This window comes from Elephas maximus, chromosome 23, assembly GCF_024166365.1.
Source record: "Elephas maximus indicus isolate mEleMax1 chromosome 23, mEleMax1 primary haplotype, whole genome shotgun sequence".
In the NCBI taxonomy this organism is placed as follows: Eukaryota; Metazoa; Chordata; class Mammalia; order Proboscidea; family Elephantidae; genus Elephas; species Elephas maximus.
In genome coordinates, this window is record NC_064841.1 from 60438188 (window position 1) to 60459309 (window position 21122).

Consider the following 21122-nt stretch of genomic DNA (forward strand, 5'->3'; position numbering starts at 1 on the left):
CTGTCTTCTTTTGATGCTCTCTGCATCGTTCAACATTTTGCCTATAGAATCCTTCAAAATTGCATCTTGAGGCTTGAATTTTTTCTTCCATTCTTTCAGCTTGAGAAATGCTGAGTGTTTTCTTCCCTTCTGGTTTTCTAACTCCAGATAGTTGCACATTTCATTGTAATATTTAGTCTTCTCAAGCTGCCTGTGGGAATCAGTTCAGCTCTATCACTTCATCACTTCTTCCTTTTGCTTTAGCTACTTGACATTCGAGAGCAGGTCTCAGAGCTTCTTCTGACATCTGTTTTGGTCTTTTCTTATCTTTTTAATGACTGTTTACTTTCTTCATGTATGATGCCCTTGATGTCATCCCACAACTCGTCTGGTTTTCAGTCGTTAGCGTTCAGTGCTCCATTATGTGGATATACGCCATTTTATTTTCTTCTTTTACTGTTTGCGAACATTTGGATCGGTTACAAGTTTCCTTTATTAGGAAGACTTTTGAACTTTCTCATAAGTGTTATTTTGGTGAACAAGTCAAACATTTCATTTCTCTTGAATCACATAGAGTGGAATTGCTGGGTCATACATAATAAGGTCTGTATATGTAGACCTTATGACAGTAAGTAATGCCTAATAGTTTTCTAAATGGATTGTGCCACAGTTACACTGCCTGCAGCAGTGTGGGAGAGTTCTGGCTGCCCCACATTCTCCCCAATACTTGTTATTATCTCTCTTTATAGTTTTAGCCATTCTGGTGTTATTGTATCACTTTGTGTTTTTAATTTGCATGTGTGTATTTTAGTTAAATTATTTGCCGACATTTTTTAAAAAATCAAAAGATTTCATATAGAAATGCAGATTTTTGGCTTTCCTTGAAGGGCAATTCTTACCTGTATTGGAAGAGGGCTGTCTTTTGATGGAGCCAAGACCGTCTATTAGATATCTTTTACATGCTTGTCCCCTCTTCCCTGCCCCCCCCGAGTTTTTGACCCTTGTGTTAGTACTTTACGTTTGCAGAATTGTTAGTGTTGCAGGTAGTGTGTTAAAGCAAAACCTTGGAGGAAATGGAAGAGAAAATTTTATCCTTATTTCCCAAGCATTGGAATACTGAAACACAAAGGCTTTTTCTTCTTAGTAAGTTGCAGTGATGTTTCAAGTCAACCTTGTAGGAAACCATACTTTATTTTTGCTTACTTTTCATGTATACAGTGTACGTATTATGTTTTCTCATTCCGGGTATTGTGTGGAGCTGGCAGTGTGGTAGTCATCATGTTCTAGCCTTCAGGGTTATTGTTTGGGAGATACAGTTTAATTTAAACAAATACAAAGCATTTGTTTCTGACATTTCATATTTCTGTTGGACTTGGGACCTTCTAAGGCTTAAAAGTAACTTGATTTAAGTTCAGTTGAATTTTTGATTCTTGGCATTTTGGTGATGGAATTCTAATATTTTAAAATAGCTGGACTTTTAAAAAATGGTTTTAGTCTCATTTGGTCTCAATTTTTAGCAGCTAAAATATTTATTATGCCCATATTTGTATTTTTATGCACATTGCTTTTTTTGAACCCCAGCAGGTTTGTTTATTTTACCAAAATAACCTTATTTTCTAGTTCTACTAATTTAGGTAGTAGTGAAGTCTTTGGAATAAGATACCTGGGATGCAATCCTGACTCTTACTTATTAGCTTTGTGAACTTGGGAAAATTTTTGTCCTTTAAACCTCGGTTTTTCTCATCTTAAAAATGGGTGTAATAATAGTGTTTACGTCAGCGGTTGTGAGGATTGCATGTGACATGGTCAGCACGTTGCCTGATATATAGTGAGTTTTCAGTCTTAGTTTCTATTCTTGTTAAATAATGTAAATTATAAATTTACAATTTAACTCCTACGGTTCGTTTCCTCCCAAAATTTTTGAGAGCATACTTTGAAGACCAGTAAAATACCTACCGATTATTGAGCTGATGTTCACATACCAGCTTTGAATATGTAGTGTGCGTGGCAAAACTGTTTTTGTTTAGACCAGAAGTACAGTTTTCATCCCACAGACCTGAATCAGCTGACAGGAAAGTGAATACTTGCAATTTCCCATTAGCATAGTTCGGATAGTTTAAAAAAATTTTTTATTATAGACAAAGTGGATAACAAAGACTTTTTAATGCCTTTCATTTCACTCATTTAATATAGTGCTTGCAAGATAACGAGCTCTGCTCTAGCTGATAGGGATACAACCGTGAACTGAACAAAATTCCACCCTAATGGAGTTTACATTCTAGTGGGGAACACAGATATCCCAGGTGTGAAACAGCATTCGGTCTTGATAAGTGTTACGAGGAAAAATCAAAGCGAGCTGTACTAATGTCCAGGTAGGAGTAAGCTAATGAGTAAAGGGCTTTTTTCTGTGCAGCTGGGTTTGAAACAGCCCTCTGCGAAGAGGAACGACTGCCCAAAACAAAACATCTTCCTGTTACTTCCCCTTTTGTAGATTTTTTTCTCTCTATTTAAATAAACTTTTTATTTTGAGATCATTGTGAAGTGATAAGCAGTTGTTTAAGAAATAATACAGCGAGATCTCATGAACGCTTCACATAGTTTCCCCCTGTGGTAACATCTCAGATAATTATAGTACAGTCCAGTATCACAGCCATCATTGATTTATACAGTCTGTCTAGCTTATTCAGATTTCCTCAGTCTTACCTGTTCGTGCGTGTGTGTGTGGGTTTAAAAAACGAAGCAAACTGGTTGCTCTCGAGTTGGTTCTGACTCATAGCGACACTGTAGGTCAGTAGAGCTGCCCCATAGGGCTTCCAAGGAGCAGCAGATACATTCAAACTGCAGACCTTTTGGTTAGCAGCCTAGGTCGTAATCACTGTTCCACCAGGGTTCCATGCAGCCTTTGGGGATTGCCTTTTTTTCACTCAGCATAATTTCTTCAAGGTTCAGTCAAGTCATTGAGCATATCAGTAAGTCCTTTTTATTGCTGAGTTTCTCTCTTTTTTTTAAACTGGAAAATTTATATCCATTTTTACTTTGGAGCAGCTTTTATTTGCTTTTCTATAAGCATGTCTACATTTGTGTAAAAAGCTATAGACGCCTATAGTGACTAGAAGTGATATTTTAAAAAATAAATGCTAAGATTTTAAGGAGTGTTTATTGATAGGTTTCAATATGTTTTTGATTCATCTATTTTAGGTTAGGTTTTCATTCTTTTAATTTAACTTGTTTTAAAATTATAAGCAAAAAACCAGATCCAAACCTGTTGCCATCTAGTCGGTTCTGACTCACAACGACCCTATAGGACAGAGTAGAACTGCTCCGTAGGGTTTGCAAGGAGCGGCTGGTGGATTTGAACTACCGACCTTTGGTTAGCAGCTAAGCTCCTAACCACTATGCTACAGTCCTGTATATATCCATACCAGAAAACCAAACCCACTGCTGTAGAGTCGATTCCGACTCATAGCGACCCTACAGGACAGAGTAGAACTGCCCCATAGAGTTTCCAAGGAGTGCCTGGCAGATTCGAACTGCCGACCTTTTGGTTAGCATCCATAACACTTAACCAGAATGCCACCAGAGTTTCCTATATATGTACATACGTGTATATATATATATATTTTTTTTTTTTGGTAAAAATTTTCATTGGAACAAAAGTACATGAAGTCAAACTAAACCATCCTCCTAATTTTATTGTCCAGAGTTAATCATTATTAGGAGTCCCTGGGTGCTCGACTGTTAGCTGAAAGGTTGATGGTTTGCATCTATCTAGAGCCTCTTTGGAAGATAGGCCTGTTGATCTGCTTCTGAAAGGTCACACACAGCCTTGAAAACCCCATGGAGCAGTTCTACTCTGTACTCATGGCGTCACCACGAGTTGGAATCAACTTGACGGCAACTACAATAGTCATTACTAATAGTTTTTTGTTTTCAGATCTTTTCTATGTTGCACAGTACAAGCGTATACTATAAATATTATATATCAATATGAGTCTTGTAGCAGAATTACTCACATTTGTTTTTCCGTATTAACTTTATGTCTTGTTTGTAGTTTAGTGAGCCAAAACCTTAGCAAAATGCAGTATGATAAAATATTTGTTACATATGCTGTTGTCTTATATTAACAAATCAGTATGTATAGTTTATGTGTTTCCTCTCAATATTTAGGAATTAGCACTGGTCTGGAGGTCCTGATGTTTTGATTTCAGTGCTGCCTTTTGCAAAATAATTTTGTGGCCTTAGGCTAGTCATTTAATCCCCTTGAAAGTAGCTTTCTGCGTGTGTAAAAGAGGTGAATCAGGTATGGAGTACATGACCTCCCAGATCTCTCCAGCTCTAAAATGCTTTTCTGTTCTCAAGATTTTTATGTTCTAGAAAATACAGTATGTCATGCTTAATCTTTAAAATTCTTCCCTTTGCCCACACAACAACTGTTAAAAACATTGACCACTCAGCAGCTTAACTTCAGCATAGGTAAGGGCATGCTGATCGCGCTAATTTCTGCCGAATTCATTGATGTGTCGATAATACAGTGAAACCTGTGAGAGCTGGAACTCCACAGGACTGCCTTGTTCTTCCGGACCTCGAAAGTTTTTTGGCTTCGATAGGGTGCAGACTTACCACCTTTGTCTCTCTCATTTTAGTGGAAAATATTTGAGTTTTCCTTCTCTCATAGGTTTCTGCGTTATCCAGGTTCCAACTTTTGCAGGTTTACTGTAGTCCTCCTCCATTAAAAAGCTGGGAGGTTGCTCTAGCTTTTTTTTTTTTTTAAGAGAAGATGTTGTTTCTATTTTTCTAAGCTAGTTTTTAATTATATTTTTAAATATTAAAAAAAAAAAACAGCTTTAGAAAAATAGGAATGGTATCTTGGTTTTTAAATAAAAAAATACAATACATGCGCAAGTAAAAATTTGAATAGCACAAGAGGGTACACAGTGAAAAATACTGTCCTTCCCCTCTTAGATCTCTGATTCCCCTTTCCAAGAGACAGTCAGCACTCTTTTCTACTTTATTATGTGCCTGTCCAGAAATAGTCTTTGCATATATAATTTTTCATGTTTATCTTTCCCTACCTCTAACACATATTGACACACATATACACACACATGCATGAGTGCACACACATGGAAGCCTGATGCACTTTGAATTTTTTCACCTGATAGCGTATCTTGTAGTTTGTCTCACATCCACACATAGCGACCTACCTTACTCTTTTAACGGTTGTATAATATTCCATTGGAAACCCTGGTGGCATAGTGGTTAAGTGCTACAGCTGCTAACCAAAAGGTCGGCAGTTCAGATCCACCAGGCGCTCCTTGGAAACTCTATGGGGCAGTTCTACTCTGTCCTATCGGGTCGCTATGAGTCAGAATCGACTCGACGGCAGTGGGTAGTATTCCATTGTATAGTTGTATTAACAGATTGTTTTTAATAAATATTTAGATTGTCTCTAGTCTTTTACAAGTGGTGCCATTAAGCTGTCACGTCTTGATGTATTTTGTAGATACCTAAAAACCGTAGTGCTGTTGAGTCGATGTGTATGTATATATTTATACAGATATGATGTTTATATACGTTAGGGAGCACACAGAGTCTTCAGTAATCTGGTCCACACTTGGTACCTTAAAAACAACAACAAACCTATTATGAATGCTGTTGGCTGAAAATAAATTACTTGAAATATTCATCAATATCAAATCTACCCCAGAAAAATCATTGCCCAGTGGCTCACATATCTAGAGGTAGTTACATAAACCATATCTGTAGTCACCTAATAAATTAATACTTGTAAACTATCTCTACAGAATTCATTTGTGTACTTAATAAAAGACTAATGTTATTGGTTATTTAATAGCCTTTTGTTATCTTTCTACGTTCTTTTTTTTTTTTTTTTGATTGAACTTCAGATGAAGGTTCACAGAACAAACTAGTTTCTCATCAAACAGTACACACATTGTTGTATGACATTGGTTGACAACCCCACGACACACGTACACTCTCCCTTCTCATCCTTGGGTTCCCTATTACCAGCTGTCCTGTTCCCTCCTGCCTTCCAGTCCCTGCCCTAGGGCTTGTGCGCTCCTTTAGTCTTGTTTTTTTCCATGGACCTGTTCAATCTTTCACTGAAGGGTGAACCTCAGGAGTGGCCTCATTACTGAGCTGAAAAGGTGTCTGGGGGCTATACTCTCAGGATTTCTCCAGTCTCTGTCAGGCCAGCAAGTCTGGTCTTTCTTTTTGAGTTAGAATTTTGTTCTACACTTCTCTCCACCCCTGTCTGGGACCCTCTCTTGTGATCCGTGTCAGAGTAGTCAGTGGTATTAGCCGGTCACCATCTAGTTGTACTTAACTCAGTCTGGTAGAGGCCATGGTACGTGTGGTCCATTAGTCCTTTGGGCTAAACTTTCCGTTATGTGTTTAGTCTTCCTTGCTCCTGAAGGGGTGAGACCAGTAGAGTATCCTAGATGGCCGCTCACAGGCTTTTAAGACCCCAGACACTTATTTACCAAAATAGAATATAGAACATATTTTTTATAAACTCTGTTATGCCAGTTGAGCTAGATGTTCCCTAAGACCATGGCCCCCACAGCCCCCATCCCAACAATTCAGTCCCTCAGGGAGTTTGGATGTGTCTATGGAGCTACCATGGCCTTGCCTTGTACAGGCTGTGCTGGCTTACCCAGTATTCTGTACTGTTTCACCCTTCACCAAAGTTACTGTTTATCTATTGTCTATTGTTTTTCCATCCAGCCCCCGTAACCATCAAATACTGTTCCTTTTTGTTTGTAAACCTTTTCATGAGTATTTACAGTAGTGGTCTTATACAATATTTATCCTTTTGTGATTGACTTACTTCACTCAGCATAATGCCCTCCAGATTCATTCATGTTATGAGATGCTTCACGCATTCATCATTGTTCTTTAGCGTTGTGTAATACTCCATGGTGTGTATGTACCACAGTTTGTTTAAACATCTATCTCTTGATGGGCATCTAGGTTGTTCCCATCTTTTTGCTATTGTGAACAATGCTGCAATGAACATGGTTTCTTGATGTAGATACTATAGGCTGCTTTGAAAAATAACAGGTAATCAGAGCATGATAGAGCTAGAAAAAGCTGAAAAGGATTTTATATGTCAGTGAGTTTAACTTTTTTATTTTGCTCATTTTTTTGTTAAACTTATTCTGTCTCATTTTGCTGTTCCTGAATCTGACTGTATACTTGATTGAAAGTGTTTTTTAAAAATTTTTATTGTGCTTTAAGTGAAAGTTTACCAATCAAGTCAGTCTCTCACACAAAAACTTACATACACTTTCCTACATACGCCCAATTACTCTCCCCATAATGAGACAGCCCGTTCCCTCCCTCCACTCTCTTTTCCTGTCCATTTTGGCAGCTTCTACAGCCCTCTATCCTCTCATCTCCCCTCCAGGCAGGAGATGCCAACATAGTCTCAAGTGTCCACCTAATCCAAGAAGCTCACTCCTCACCAGCATCCTTCTCCAACCCATTGTCCAGTCCAGTCCCTTTCTGAAGAGTTGGCTTCAGGAATGGTTTCTGTCCTGGGCCAACAGAAGGTCTGGGGGCCATGACCACCAGGGTCCTTCTAGTCTCAGTCAGACCATTAAGTCTGGTCTTTTTATGAGAATTTGGGGTCTGCATCCCACTGCTCTTCTGCTCCCTCAGGGGTTCTCTGTTGTGTTTCCTGTCAGGGCAGTCATTGGTTGTAGCTGGGCACCATTTAGCTCTTCTGGTCTCAGGCTGATGTAATCTCTGGTTATGTGGCCCTTTCTGTCTCTTGGGCTCATAATTACCTTGTGTCCTTGGTGTTCTTCATTCTCCTTTGATCTAGGTGGGTTGAGACCAATTTATGTACCTTAGATGGCCAGTTGCTAGCATTTAAGACCCCAGACGCCCCCTCCAAGGTGGGATGCAGAATGTTTTCTTAATGGATTTCATTATGCCAGTTGACTTAGATGTCCCCAGAATGGTCCCCAAACCCCTGCCCCTGCTACATTGGCCTTCAAAGCATTCAGTTTATTCTGGAAACTTCTTTGCTTTTTGTTTAGTCCAGTTGTGCTGACCTTGTCTGTATTGTGTGTTCTTTCCCGTCACCTAAAGTAGTTCTTACCTACTACTTAATTAGTGAATACTCCTCTCCTACCCACCCTCCCTCCCTGCCTTATAACCATCAAAGAATATTTTGTCTCTGTTTAGACTATTTCTTGAGTTCTTATAATAGTGGTCTTATACAATATTTGTCGTTTTGCAACTGACTAATTTCATTCAGCATAATGCCTTCCAGATTCCTCCATATTATTAAATGTTTCACAGATTCGTCATTGTCCTTCATCGATGCGTATTCCATTGTGCGAATATACGGTAATTTATTTATCCATTCATCTGTTAGTGGGCACTTTAGTTGCTTCCATGTTTTTGCTATTGTAAATAGTGCTGCAGTGAACATGGGTGTGCATATATCTGTTGGTGTAAACGCTCTTATTTCTCTGGTATATATTCCAAGGAGTGGGATTGCTGGATCGTATGTTAGTACTATTTCTAGCTTTTTAAGGAAGCGCCAGATCGGTTTCCAAAGTGATTGTAGCATTTTACGTTCCCACCAGCAGTATAGAAGTGTTCCAGTCTCTCCACAGCCTCTCCAACATATATTGTTCCGTTCTTTGGATTAATGCCAGCCTTGTTGGAGTGAGATGAAATCTCATTGTAGTTTTGATTTGCATTTCTCTAATGGCTAATGATCATGAGCATTTCCTAATGTACCTGTTAGCTACCTGAATGTCTTCTTTACTGAAGTGTCTGTTCGTATCTTTTGCCCGTTTTTTAATTGGGCTATTTGTCTTTTTGCAGTGAGTTTTTGCAGTATCATGTAGATTTTAGAGATCAAGTGCTGATCGGAAACGTCGTAGCTAAAAACTTTTTCCCAGTCTGTAGGTAGTTTTTTTACTCTTTTGGTGAAGTCTTTGGATGAGCATAGGTGTTTGATTTTTAGGAGCTCCCAGTTATCTGGTTTTTCTTCTGCATTGTTAGTAATGTTTTGTATACTGTTTATACCATGTATTAGGGCTCCTAACATTGTCCCTATTTTTTCTTCCATGATCTTTATTGTTTTATATTTTATATTTAGGTCTTTGATCCATTTTGAGTTAGTTTTTGTGCATGGAGTGAGGTATGGGTCTTGTTTCATTTTTTTGCAGATGGATATCCAGTTATGCCAGCACCATTTGTTAAAAAGACTGTCTTTTCCCCATTTAACTGATTTGGGGCCTTTGTCAAATATCATCTGTTCATATGTGGATGGATTTATGTCTGGATTCTCAATTCTGTTCCAGTGGTCTGTGTATCTGATGTTATACCAGTACCAGGCTGTTTTGACTACTGTGGTGGTATAATAGGTTCTAAAATCAGGTAGAGTAAGGCTTCCCACTTTGTTCTTCTTTTTCAGTAATGCTTTACTTATCCAGGGCCTCTTTCCATTCCATATGAAGTTGGTGATTTGTTTCTCCTTCTCATTATGTCCGATGACATTTTTTAATGAGAAGTTGGTGATTTGTTTCTCTATTTCATTAAAGAATCTCATTGGAATTTGGATCGGAATTGCATTAAATCTGTAGATGGCTTTTGGTAGAATAGACATTTTTATAATGTTAAGTCTTCCTATCCATGAGCAAGGTATGTTTTTCCACTTACGTAGGTCTCTTTTGGTTTCCTGCAGAAGCGTTTTGTAGTGTTCCATGCATGAGTCTTTTACATCTCTGGTGAGATTTATTCCTAAGTCTTTTGTCTTCTTGGGGGCTACTGTAAATGGCATTGATTTGGTGATTTCTTCTTCAATGTCCTCCTTGTTGGTGTAGAGGAATCCAGCTGATTTTTGTTTGCTTATTTTGTATCCTGATACTGTGCTGAACTCTTCTATCAGTTTCAGTAGTTTTCTTGAGGAATCTTTAGGGTTTTCTGTGTATAAGATCATGTCATCTGCAAATAGAGATACCTTTACTTCTTCCTTGCCAATCTGGATGCCCTTTATTTCTTTATCTAGCCTAATTGCTCTGGCTAGGACCTCCAGCACAATGTTGAATAAGAGCGATGATAAAGGGCATCCTTGTTTGGTTCCCAGTCTCAAGGGGAATGGTTTCAGGCTCTCTCCATTTAGGATGATGTTGGCTGTTGGCTTTGTATAAGTGCCCTTTATTATGTTGAGGAATTTTCCTTCTATTCTTATTTTGCTGAGAGTTTTTATCAGGAATGTGTGTTGAACTTTGTCAGATGCCTTTTATGCATCAATTGATAAAATCATGTGATTCTTTTGTTTTATGTATGTAATAAATATAAAAAAAATTTTTTTTTTTACATTAATTGTTTTTCCAGTGTTGAACCATCCCTGCATACCTGGTATGAATCCCACTTGGTCATGGTGAATTATTTTTTTGATATGTTGTTGAATTCTCTTGGCTAGAATTTTGTTGAGGATTTTTGCATCTGTGTTCACAAGGGATATAGGTCTGTAATTTTCTTGTTTTATGGTGTCTTTTTTTTTTTTTTTACCTTTTTTTTACCTGGTTTTGGTATCAGGGATATGGTGGCTTCATAGAATGAGTTTGGTAGTATTCCATGCTTTTCTAAGCTCTGAAATAACTTTAGTAGTAGTAGTGTTAACTCTTCTCTGAAAGTTTGGTAGAACTCTGCAGTGAAGTGGTTTGGGTCAGGGCTCTTTTTTGTTGGGAGTTTTTTGATTACCTTTTCAATCTCTTTTTTTTGGTTATGGGTCTATTTAGTTGTTCTACCTCTGTTTTTGTTAGTTTAGGTAGCTAGTGTTTTTCTAGGAATTCATCTATTTCTTCTAGGTTTTCAAATTTGTTAGAGGACAATTTTTCATAGTAATCTGATCTGCTTCTTTTAATTTCAGTTGAGTCTGTTATCATATTGCCCATCTTATTTCTTATTTGGGGTATTTGCCTCCTCTCTTGTTATTGTTTTGTCAGTTTGGCCAATTGTTTATCAATTTTGTTGATTTTTTTCAAAGAATCAGCTTTTGGTCTTGTTAATCCTTTTAGTTGGTTTTCTGTTTCATTTAGCTCTGCTCTAATTTTTGTTATTTGTTTTCTTCTGATGCCTGAGGGTTTCTTTTGTTGCCCTCTTTCTATTTCTTCAAGCTGTAGGGATAATTCTTTGATTTTGGCCCTTTCTTCATTTTGTATGTGTGCATTTATTGATATAAATTGACCTCTGAGCACTGCTTTCGATGTGTCCCAAAGGTTCTGATAGGAAGTGCTTTCATTCTCGTTGGATTCTCTGAATTTCTTTATTCCATCTTTAATGTCTTCTATGATCCGGTCTTTTTTGAGCAGGGTATTGTTCAGTTTCCAAGGGTTTGATTTCTTTTCCCTGCTTTTTCTGTTACTGATTTCCACCTTTGTAGCCTTTATGGTTAGAGAAAACGCTTTGTAATATCAGTGTTTTGGATTCTGCTAAGGCTTGCTTTATGACCTAATATTTGGTCTATTCTAGAGAATGTTCCATGTGCACTAGAAAAGAAGGTATACTTGGTTGCTGTTGGGTGGAGTGTTCTGTAGATGTCAGTCAAGTTGTTTGATTGTGGCATTTAGATCTTCCGTGTCTTTATGGAGCTTCTTTCTGGACATCCTGTCCTTCACTGAAAGTGGTGTGCTGAAGTCTCCTACAATTATTGTGGAGTTTTCTATCTCAGTTTTCAATGCTGATAGAGTTTGTTTTATGTATTTTGCAGCCCTGTCATTGGGTGCATAAATATATATAAATATATAATATGGATGTATATTCTTGGTATATTGTCCCTTTAATCATTATATAGTGTCCTCTCTTATCCTTTGTGATGGATTTAACTTTAGTCTATTTTGTCAGAAATTAATATTGCCACTCCTGCTCTTTTTTGATTGTTGTTTGCTTGATATATTTTTTCCATCCTTTGAGTTTTAGTTTGTTCGTGTCTCTAAGTCTAAGGTGTGTCTCTTGTAGGCAGCATATAGACGGATCGTGTTTTTTAATCCATTCTGCCTCTCTCTGTCTCTTTATTGGTGCATTTAGTCCATTGACATTCAGGGTAATTATGGATAGGTATGAATTTAGTGCTGTCATTTTGATGTCTGTTTTTGTGTGTTGTTGACAGTTTCTTTTCCCCACTTAATTTTATGTGCTGAGTAGATTATCTTTATATATTGTCCTTTCCTCATATTTGTTGTTGTTGATTTTCTTTCTGCTGAGTTTCTATTTTTTTTCTTGTATTTTATTTTGATGAGTAGGATAGTTTATCTCCTTTGTGGTTACCTTACTATTTACCCCTATTTTTCTAAATTTAAACCTAGCTTTTATTTCTTTGTATCGCCGTATCTTCCTCTCCATATGGAAGATCTGTGATTACATTTCTCTGTCCCTCTTTATTGTTTTAATATTCTTTTATAGAATAACATCACTGTTACCCTGTTTTAAGCTTTTTTTTTTTTTAAATCTTGCTTTGTTTTTTTGATTTCCCTGTCTGGGTTGACTTCTGGTTGCTCTGCCCAGTGTTCTAGTCCTGGGTTGATACCTGATATTATTGCTTTTCTAACCAAAGAACTCCCTTTATTATTTCTTGTAGTTGTGGTTTTTACGAATTCCCTCAAATTCTGTTTATCTGGAAATGTCCTAATTTCACCTTCATATTTAAGAGACAGTTTTGGTGGGTATATAATTTCTCGTCGTCAATTTTTTTCTTTCAGTTTTTTTAATAAGTCATCCTATTGCCTTCTTGCCTGAATGGTTCCTGCCGAGTAGTCTGAGCTTATTCTTATTGGCTCTCCTTTGTAGGCGACTTTTCCTTCATCCCTAGCTGCTCTTAAAATTCTCTCTTTATCTTTGGTTTGGCAAGTTTGATTATAATATCTCTTGGTGGCTTTGTTTTAACATCTCCCTTGTGTGGAGTTCGATGAGCATCTTGGATAGATATCTTGTCATCTTTAAGGATATCAGGGACGTTTTCAGCCAACAAATCTTCAACAGTTCTCTCTGTATTTTCTGTTATCCCTCCCTGTTCTGGTACTCCAATCACTTGTAGGTTATTTCTCTTGATAGAGCCCCACATGATTCTTAAGGTTTCTTCATTTAAAAAAAAATTCTTTCATTTGATTTTTCTTCAAATATATTAGTGCCAAGTGATTTACCTTCAAGTTCAGAAATTCTGGCTTATACTTGCTCAATTCTGCTCCTCTGACTTTCTATTGAGTTGTCTACTTCTGTAATTTTAGTGTTAATCTTCTGAATTTCTGATTGCTGTGTATGGATTTTTCCAGCTTATTAAACTTTTCATTATGTTCCTGAATAATCTTTCTGATTTCTTCAGTTGCTTTATCTGTGTGTTCCTTGGCTTGTTTTGCGTATTGTCTCTTTTCATTCCTGATGTCTTGAAGGGTTCTGTATATTTAACTTGTGTATTCTGCCTCTGGTAATTCCAGGAATGCACTTTCATCTGTAAGATCCCTGGATTCTTTGTTCTGAGAGCTTGTTGAGGTGATCATGGTCTGTTTCTTTATGTGACTTGATATCGACTGTTGTCTCTGAGCCATCTGTGAGTTGTTGTACTAGTTTATGCTTGCTTACTGTGTCATAGCTTCTTGGTTTGCTTTGTTTTGATATGCCCAAATGGGTTTCTTGAGTGAGCTAGCTTGATTATATTCACCTTTGGAGCTCTGACGTCCTGACCCCAGATGGCTAGAGCTGTTATCAGGTATATTAGTCTAGGAGTCCATTCACCCTTCTTGTATGACTTCAGCTCAGGTGTCCAGGTAGCTGATCATCAAGTGTGTGGTACAGGCTCTGTCCTACAGTCTTAGAGGGGCAGGGGTGATTGGTGTATGTACCGGCATCTGATTGCAGCAGGGGGTTATACTCTGAACAAGGCCGGGGGCTGAGTACCGACCCCTGGTTGTCTCTGAGGAAAGTGCGCCCCTGTTCCCTAGAGTGTGCAGGTGGGTGGGTTCTGCAGACGGACCATGGGCACCCAATGTTTTTGGTTGTAAGGACTGGGGATACCAGTTATCCTTGGACCCCTGTCATGGGTGGCTGGGTGACCTGAGTGAAGCAACCAGTCCTTAGGTCCCTGATGTGGGTAGGTGAGGACCCTGTTTAATAGGCAAACCAATGTCAAATATCAAACACCCACCTCTTCACCACACAGCTGAAATGGTTGGAGTCTGCCACAAGGGCCTATTCTCCTGAAATAGGCACACACAGGTCCATGTAGAGGGGAAAGATGCTCAAAGCTTACGGACCGTTTATGCCTGGACAGGAGCCGCTTCTGTCCAGAGCTCCCCTGCTTAGTGGAGCTGGCAACTTATCTTTTCCCCCAATTGCAATTTTTTTCCCTTCTTCAAGGCCAGGAGGATGGCTCTAGGTGTTCAACAGTGCCTATTTCAGGCCCAGGGAATTCAGCCGCTGAGGCTGGTTTAGGGGTGGGGTGGCATGGTAAAATATACGCAAGTACCTAGCTTTTGTTGAGAGTGCCGTTCTTCTCTGGTTCCGGAGGTGTGAGTAGGCTGTTTGGCTGGCTGCTTCTCCCCGAGGAAACTGTGGCCTAATGCTAGTACCAGTCTGCTGCTGCCGCTCCGGGAATGGCGCCTGAGGGCTCCCCTTGGTTCAGGTCTGGTAACGCCTCTCTGCTTCTGAACTGTCTCTTCCTCCTCCTGCCCCTTAGTTCATTTTCTAAGCTTGCCTTTGATGCTCAGGGCTCCTAGCTTTTTATTAATATACTCATTTCACTTATTTTTTTGGGTCTTTGTTGTAAAGAGGGCTCGCTGGAAGCGTCTGTCTATTCCGCCATCTTGGCTCCGCCTGATTGAAAGTATTTGAATGAATAATTTCTTTTAGAAGGATCAACACAAAGCTGGTTCCTATGAGGCAGAGGTTAAAGATGTCCCAAATGTCCAAATCTTGTATTCCACTCCATCATTTCTAACATTAACTATTACTCCTCCTTTCTCTCTTTGTCTCTTGTTTGGGTTCCATAATTTGCTGCAACATTTTACAGAACTCATGAGTGGTCAGGGAAATGGCTCTTGTGGTTGTGGAGGCTTGCAGGTCCCAAATCCATGGGTCAGGTGTCAGGCTGGAGGCTTCTCCTGACTCACATAGTTGCAGGGCCTGATGAACTCAAATGACAGGTCAGACGACAGGCTGCTGGCTCACAAGGTTGTGGAAGCTGGTGAATCAGGTCAGATGATAGGCTGCTGGTTCAGGTTCCAAGAACTGGAGTTCAAATGATAGTGAGCTGGATGCGGGATCCAGAGCAAGGGAGAGAATTTTTCCAGAGTACTCATATATTTTGGATGCAGACCATACCGTCAAGAGAACTCCCCTTATCTGAGCAAGGTGCAAGGGTGTGACTTGAATAAGGTGGTACGAATGGTGACTGGGGTAAGGGCGGTGACTTGAGTCACCTCTTCTAGTAAAGCAGTGACTCAAGATACAGCCCATCTTAGTCCTGCGTCCTTAACATAATGGAGAGCTCACTCCCAAATGGGACCATAACCACAGGCATTGAATCTAGGATTTACAACACATCACAAAATGGGGGATAATTATAGCAGATCACAAAATAGAGGACAATTACATCATTATATAACTGCCACATTATATCATTGCATAACTGCCAAACTACCAAAAATCTTGGCCCGCCCAAGTTGACACGTAACCTTAACCATCACAGGTTCCATAAATCTTATTTGCATTAGCATGCTGTCTGTCCCCTTGGTGGGCCACAAGCACCTTATTTGCGTAGCCTCATCCAATCATTGTGTGGGAGTCACAAAGATTATGGTTAGAAGGGCCATATTAAATAATATACTGCACTGCAGTAGTAGATTAGGGGCGAATATAAGTCAAAATTTAATTTCCTCCTTTTAAATTCTGTAAGTGACCTTTTATGGTTCATAGACTTTATAGCTCTGTGTCAGCATCCCTTAGGACGAGCTGTCTTTTTTTTTTTTTTGTCTGCGATGATACAATTTTTAATTTACTTTTTATTCTTATCGGAGCTGTATGTGCGCACATATCAAGAGGCAAAGAGGTGTAGAAGGCTTATGTGAAAAACGCTAGTCTTTACCTTCTGTCTCCCCCATTTCCCACTCTCTGAAGGCGACCTCATTCGACGTTTCCTAGGGATTATTTTGGTGTACAGGTAGTCCCTGGGTTAGGAACAAGGTCTGCTCCTGTGTCTTTAAGTATTTAAATTGAATTTGTAGATGATTCGGAACAGGTGCATACAGTTCTTACTTGGCCTTACTTTATCGCAAGAAGGAAACTCTGGTAGCGTAGTGGTTAAAAGCTACAGCTGCTAACCAAAAGGGTGGCAGTTCAAGTCCACCAGGCACTCTTTGGAAACTAATAGGACAGTTCTGCTCTGTCTTGTAGGGTCGCTATGAGTTGGAATGGACTTAACAGTAAGGGGTTTGGTTTTTGTATTTAGTGCAAGAAAAGGCTCAAAGCCTTTTTAATAGTTTAAAAGGTGCACGTGCTGCAAGTGAAGGTGATGGCGATGAAGAATTTGTTAATTACGAGTAAGGGTTGCTTCAGTCATTGCAGAGTGAGGGCAGATTTGTGTAAAATTAAAGGGTGAGTATGAGTTGTCTGTTTAAGTCTGATGTTCCTAAGTCAGGTGTTTGTATCCCGGGGACTGCCTGTATTTATGTCCCTATCACTAAATCACATGGTTTTATTGTTACTTGAATTTTCACTTTTAAATGTTATCTACTGAATTCCCATTATGGAAGATAAGAATTTAATGGTTTTTCTCACCCTCTCCTATCACCCATATTCACATGACTTGTCACCTTCCAACTCTGTATTCCCTAATAGTTTTACATACTTTTTATTGTATTAATATATATGTTCATGTTTTATGACCATTTAATATGCTGTTGAAAGGTCAGCTATATAATATACTATGTTTGCATTTCCTTTTATCCACAATTTACTGTTTTCCCTGGCATTAATAGTTACTTTGCTTGGTTTTTTGTATATTTATCACCAAATAATCCCCAGAGTCTTTTCCAGTCATGTAAACCTCTTCTCAGTATTCTCATATACTTCAGATGCCCCATCAGAAGTCACTCTGAGAGCCTTCTTAGCTGTTCCAATCTTCATGGGTTGATTCCTAAGCTGGTTACATATCTGTTGTCTTGGGATTTCCCTTTATCAATATCTTGACGATTACCTTAGCCTCTGTCTTGTGTTGAATTCTCTGTTTCTTGGATCTCATGTTGTCTTCTTTCTTGATTTACTTACTTGTTTTGGTGGAGTACATCCTCTGGTAGCTTTCTGAGAAAAGAATAGGAGGTAAATTTTTTGAGTCTTAGAGGAGGCTTCTTGACAAAGATGGGATAGGGAACCTTTTCCCTACCCCCAAAGCTTGTAACAATTAACACGACAGCTTTTAAAGTAAAATCTGTAGCAAAGTCCTGTGATGTGTATTATAAAGAGATTTAACGTGTATACGTAATGTCTTTGAAAAAACATAAGACTATAATACATTCTTACGGCAAACTTTCAGTTTGGTATAATTTGGGCTAATAATGAATGGAGATTCATAAATAATAAATTAGCAAACGTTTATTGAGCACTTAGTATGTGTTGAGTGGTGTTTTCTGTTCTTGGGCTACATTAGTGAACAAATACATGAAAGATCCTTTCCTTTGTGGACCTTACATTTTAATGGGTAAGGCAAACAGTATTTATAAATACAGCCCCAGTAATTTTATCATGATGTTGTTCATTGGTCCAGTTGTGAGGATTTTTGTTTTCTTTATGTTGAGGTGTAACCCATACAGAAGGCTGTGGCTTTTTATCTTCATCAGTGTTTCAAGTCCTCTTCACTTTCAGCAAGCAAGGTTGTGTCATCTGCATAATGCAAGTTAACGAGTCTTCCTCCAATCTTGATACTCCATTCTTCATATAGTTTACCTTCTTGGATTAGTTGCTCAGCATACAGATTGAATAGGTATGGTGAAAGGACACAACTCTGACACACACCTTTCCTGACCTTAAAACGGGCAGTATCCACTTGTTTTGTTTGAACAACAGATTCCTCACGAGCACAATTAAGTGTTCCAGAATTTCCATTCTCTGCAATCTTATCCATAATTTGTTATGATCCATGTAGTCAAATGCCTTACCATAGTCAATAAAATACAGGTAAAAATCTTTCTGGTAGTCTCTGCTTTCAGCCAGGATTGATTTGACATCAGCATTGATACCTCTGGTTCCATGTCTTCTTCTGAATCTGGCTTGAATTTCTATCAGTATCCTGTCGATATACTGCTGCAGGTCCTCTTGAGTGATCTTTGGCAAAATTTTGCTTTCATGTGATGTTAATGGTATTGTTCGATAATTTCCACGTTCGGTTGGACCACCTTTCTTTGGAATAGACATAAATATGGATGTCTTCAGTTGGCTGACCAGGTAGCTGTCTTCCAAATTTCTTTGCATAGACGAGTGAGCACTTCCAGTGCTGCATCCGTTTGTTGAAACATCTCAGTTGGTATTCCATCAATTCCTGTAGCCTTGTTTTTCGCCAGTGCCTTCAGTACTGTCAGTTCCTGATCATATGTTACCTCCTGAAATAATTGAATGTTGACCAATTCTCTTTGGTACAGTGACTCTGTGTATTCCTTCCATCTTCTTTTGATGCTTCCTGTGTTTAATATTTTCCCCATAGAATCCTTCAGTATCGCCAAAATCCACACAACAGGGCCAATAAGTAACATCGTGATTAACGGAGAGAAGATTGAGGTTGTCAAGGATTTCATTTTACTTGGGTCCACAGTCAACATCCGTGGAAACAGCAATCAGGAAATCAAAAGATACATCGCATTGGGCAACGGCTACAAGAGATCTCTTTAAAGGCTTAAAAAAGCAAAGATGTCACTCTGAGGACTAAGGTATGCCTAACAGCCATAGTGTTTTCATTCGCCTCATATGCATGTGAAAGCTGGACAATCAATAAGGAAGACCAAAGAAGAATTGATGCCTTTGAATTGTGGTGTTTGCAAAAAATATTGCATATACCATGAACTGCCAAAAGAACGAACAGACCTGCCTTGGAAGAAGTACCATCACAATGCTCCTTAGAAGCAAGGATGGCAAGACTGTGGCTCACATACTTTGGACATGTTGTCAGGAGGGATCAGTCCCTGGAGAAGGACATCATGCTTGGTAAAGTAGAGGGTCAGCAAAAAAGAGGAAGACCCTCAAGGAGATAGAATGACACAGTGGCTGCCACAGTGGGCTCAAGCATAGCAACAGCTGTGAGGATGGCGCAGGACCAGGCAATGTTTCGTTCTGTTGTGCATAGGGTTGCTATGATTGTTAGTACTGACTACAGGGCACCTAGCAACAACAACAATTTTATATAGTGTGTTAAAAAATGACAAATGAAAATGTAGAGGAGAGCAAGAGGGAAGGGGAATGCAGGAGTAGGATTGTTAAAGTGTTAAATGAACCTCAGAAGATCCGGGTAACCTTCAGTGAGGAGTGAGATGAGCGCAGACTGGAAGAAGCATAGTCAAATCAGTGAGGAGAAAGTCTCTCAGGCAGAGGGGAGAGCTAGAGCCACGGTCTAAGGGTGGAGAATTGGCACATAAGGGGGCTGAGGCTCGCGTGGAGTGAGGAAGGGAGCAGAGTATGACGTTCAAGTTTATTTTGAATGAAAAGTTGAGGTTTTGAGCCAAAAAGTGATACGATTTGACTTAGATTTTAAAAGGGTCTTCTGGCAAGGGAGGGCAGGGGAGAATCTAGGAGGTGCTTGTATTAATCCAGGGAGAAATGATGGAGGTTTAGGCAGGATGATAGTGAAAGTGGTAAGAATTAGTCAGATTCCAGATATATTTTACCGATCAAACCAAACCCAAACCCATTGCCGTTGAATCGATTCTGATGCAGTGGTAAAGCACTGTACTGCTAACCGAAAGGTCAGCGGTTCGAACCCACCATCTACTTCACAGGTGAAAGATACACGAGTCTGCTTCCATAAAAATTACAGCCTTAGAATCAATTCTGCTCTGTCCTGTAAGGTCCTCAGGAGTGGGGATTTTGCAGATACAGCCCTCATAATTTCAGATTGGATGTGAGGGTTGAGAGAAAGAGAGTAGCCAAGGATGGCTTTGAGGAAGTGGAAGGATGGAATGAAGTTGCCATCAGCCAGGATGGGGAATGCTGCAGACAGAGCAGGTTTGGGGGAGAAAATCAGGAGTTTGGTTTTGAACATGTTATGTTTGAAATACCTGTTAGACATTCAGATGGAGTTGTTGAGTGGGCAGATAATGTGTGTGTCTGAGTTCTAGAGAGAGATGGTGGCTAGAGATACAAATTTGAAGTCACCATGATGTTATATAGAGCATTTAAAACCATGGGACTGGATGAGATCACCAAGGAATGCAGCTTCCATAAGGATTTAAAAAAAAAAAAAAAAAAAGGATTTAGGAGCGAGCCACAAATAGCTGGTGATAAGTGGATAAGCCATTTTTTCACTCTTTCATAGTAGGTAGGTAACATCAGGATACTTAGTATTTACTAGGCGGGCTATTTATACTATCCCATTGCATTTAATGCTTATACTCATACTCATAACTATTTCATGGGGTAGGTATTTTTTCTATTTGACACTTAAAGCTGGGACTCAAGGGCTGATTGACTTCTCAAGGTCACACAGTAAGTGGTAGAGAGATTTATAATCAAGTTTGTTTTACTCTAAAAACCCATGTTTGTTGTACTGTATTAAGAGTAGAATGTAGACCTTCCTTGTTCTAATATAGCTTATCCTACTAGAATTAAGCCCTTTTTCCCAGGTGCATCTGAATTTTTGCCAGATTATTCTAATTAGCTATTCTTGCATGGTTAGGTCAGTATAGGTAATGTAGATAAATGCCCTATTAAAAAAATAACACTTCTTTAAATAACTTAGTTAATTTACAGAAGAAATACTATTGGCCAATGAGCATATAAAAGTTATTCCACGTCATCAACTAGTGAATAAAAGCATATTAAGACCAGGTGTTCATTTTTTACTTTTCAGGTAGATGAGAGTAGAAAGATTGCTGATACCAGGGTTGTTGGTAGGAGGGAAA

The 21122-nt window shown here is 38.9% G+C and overlaps 1 protein-coding gene across 3 annotated transcripts in view; it reads left to right on the top strand.

Moving 5' to 3' along the window:
- PAN3 (poly(A) specific ribonuclease subunit PAN3) overlaps nucleotides 1-21122 on the top strand; it is a 171450-nt gene that overhangs the window by 6228 nt on the left and 144100 nt on the right. The window lies entirely within an intron of this gene.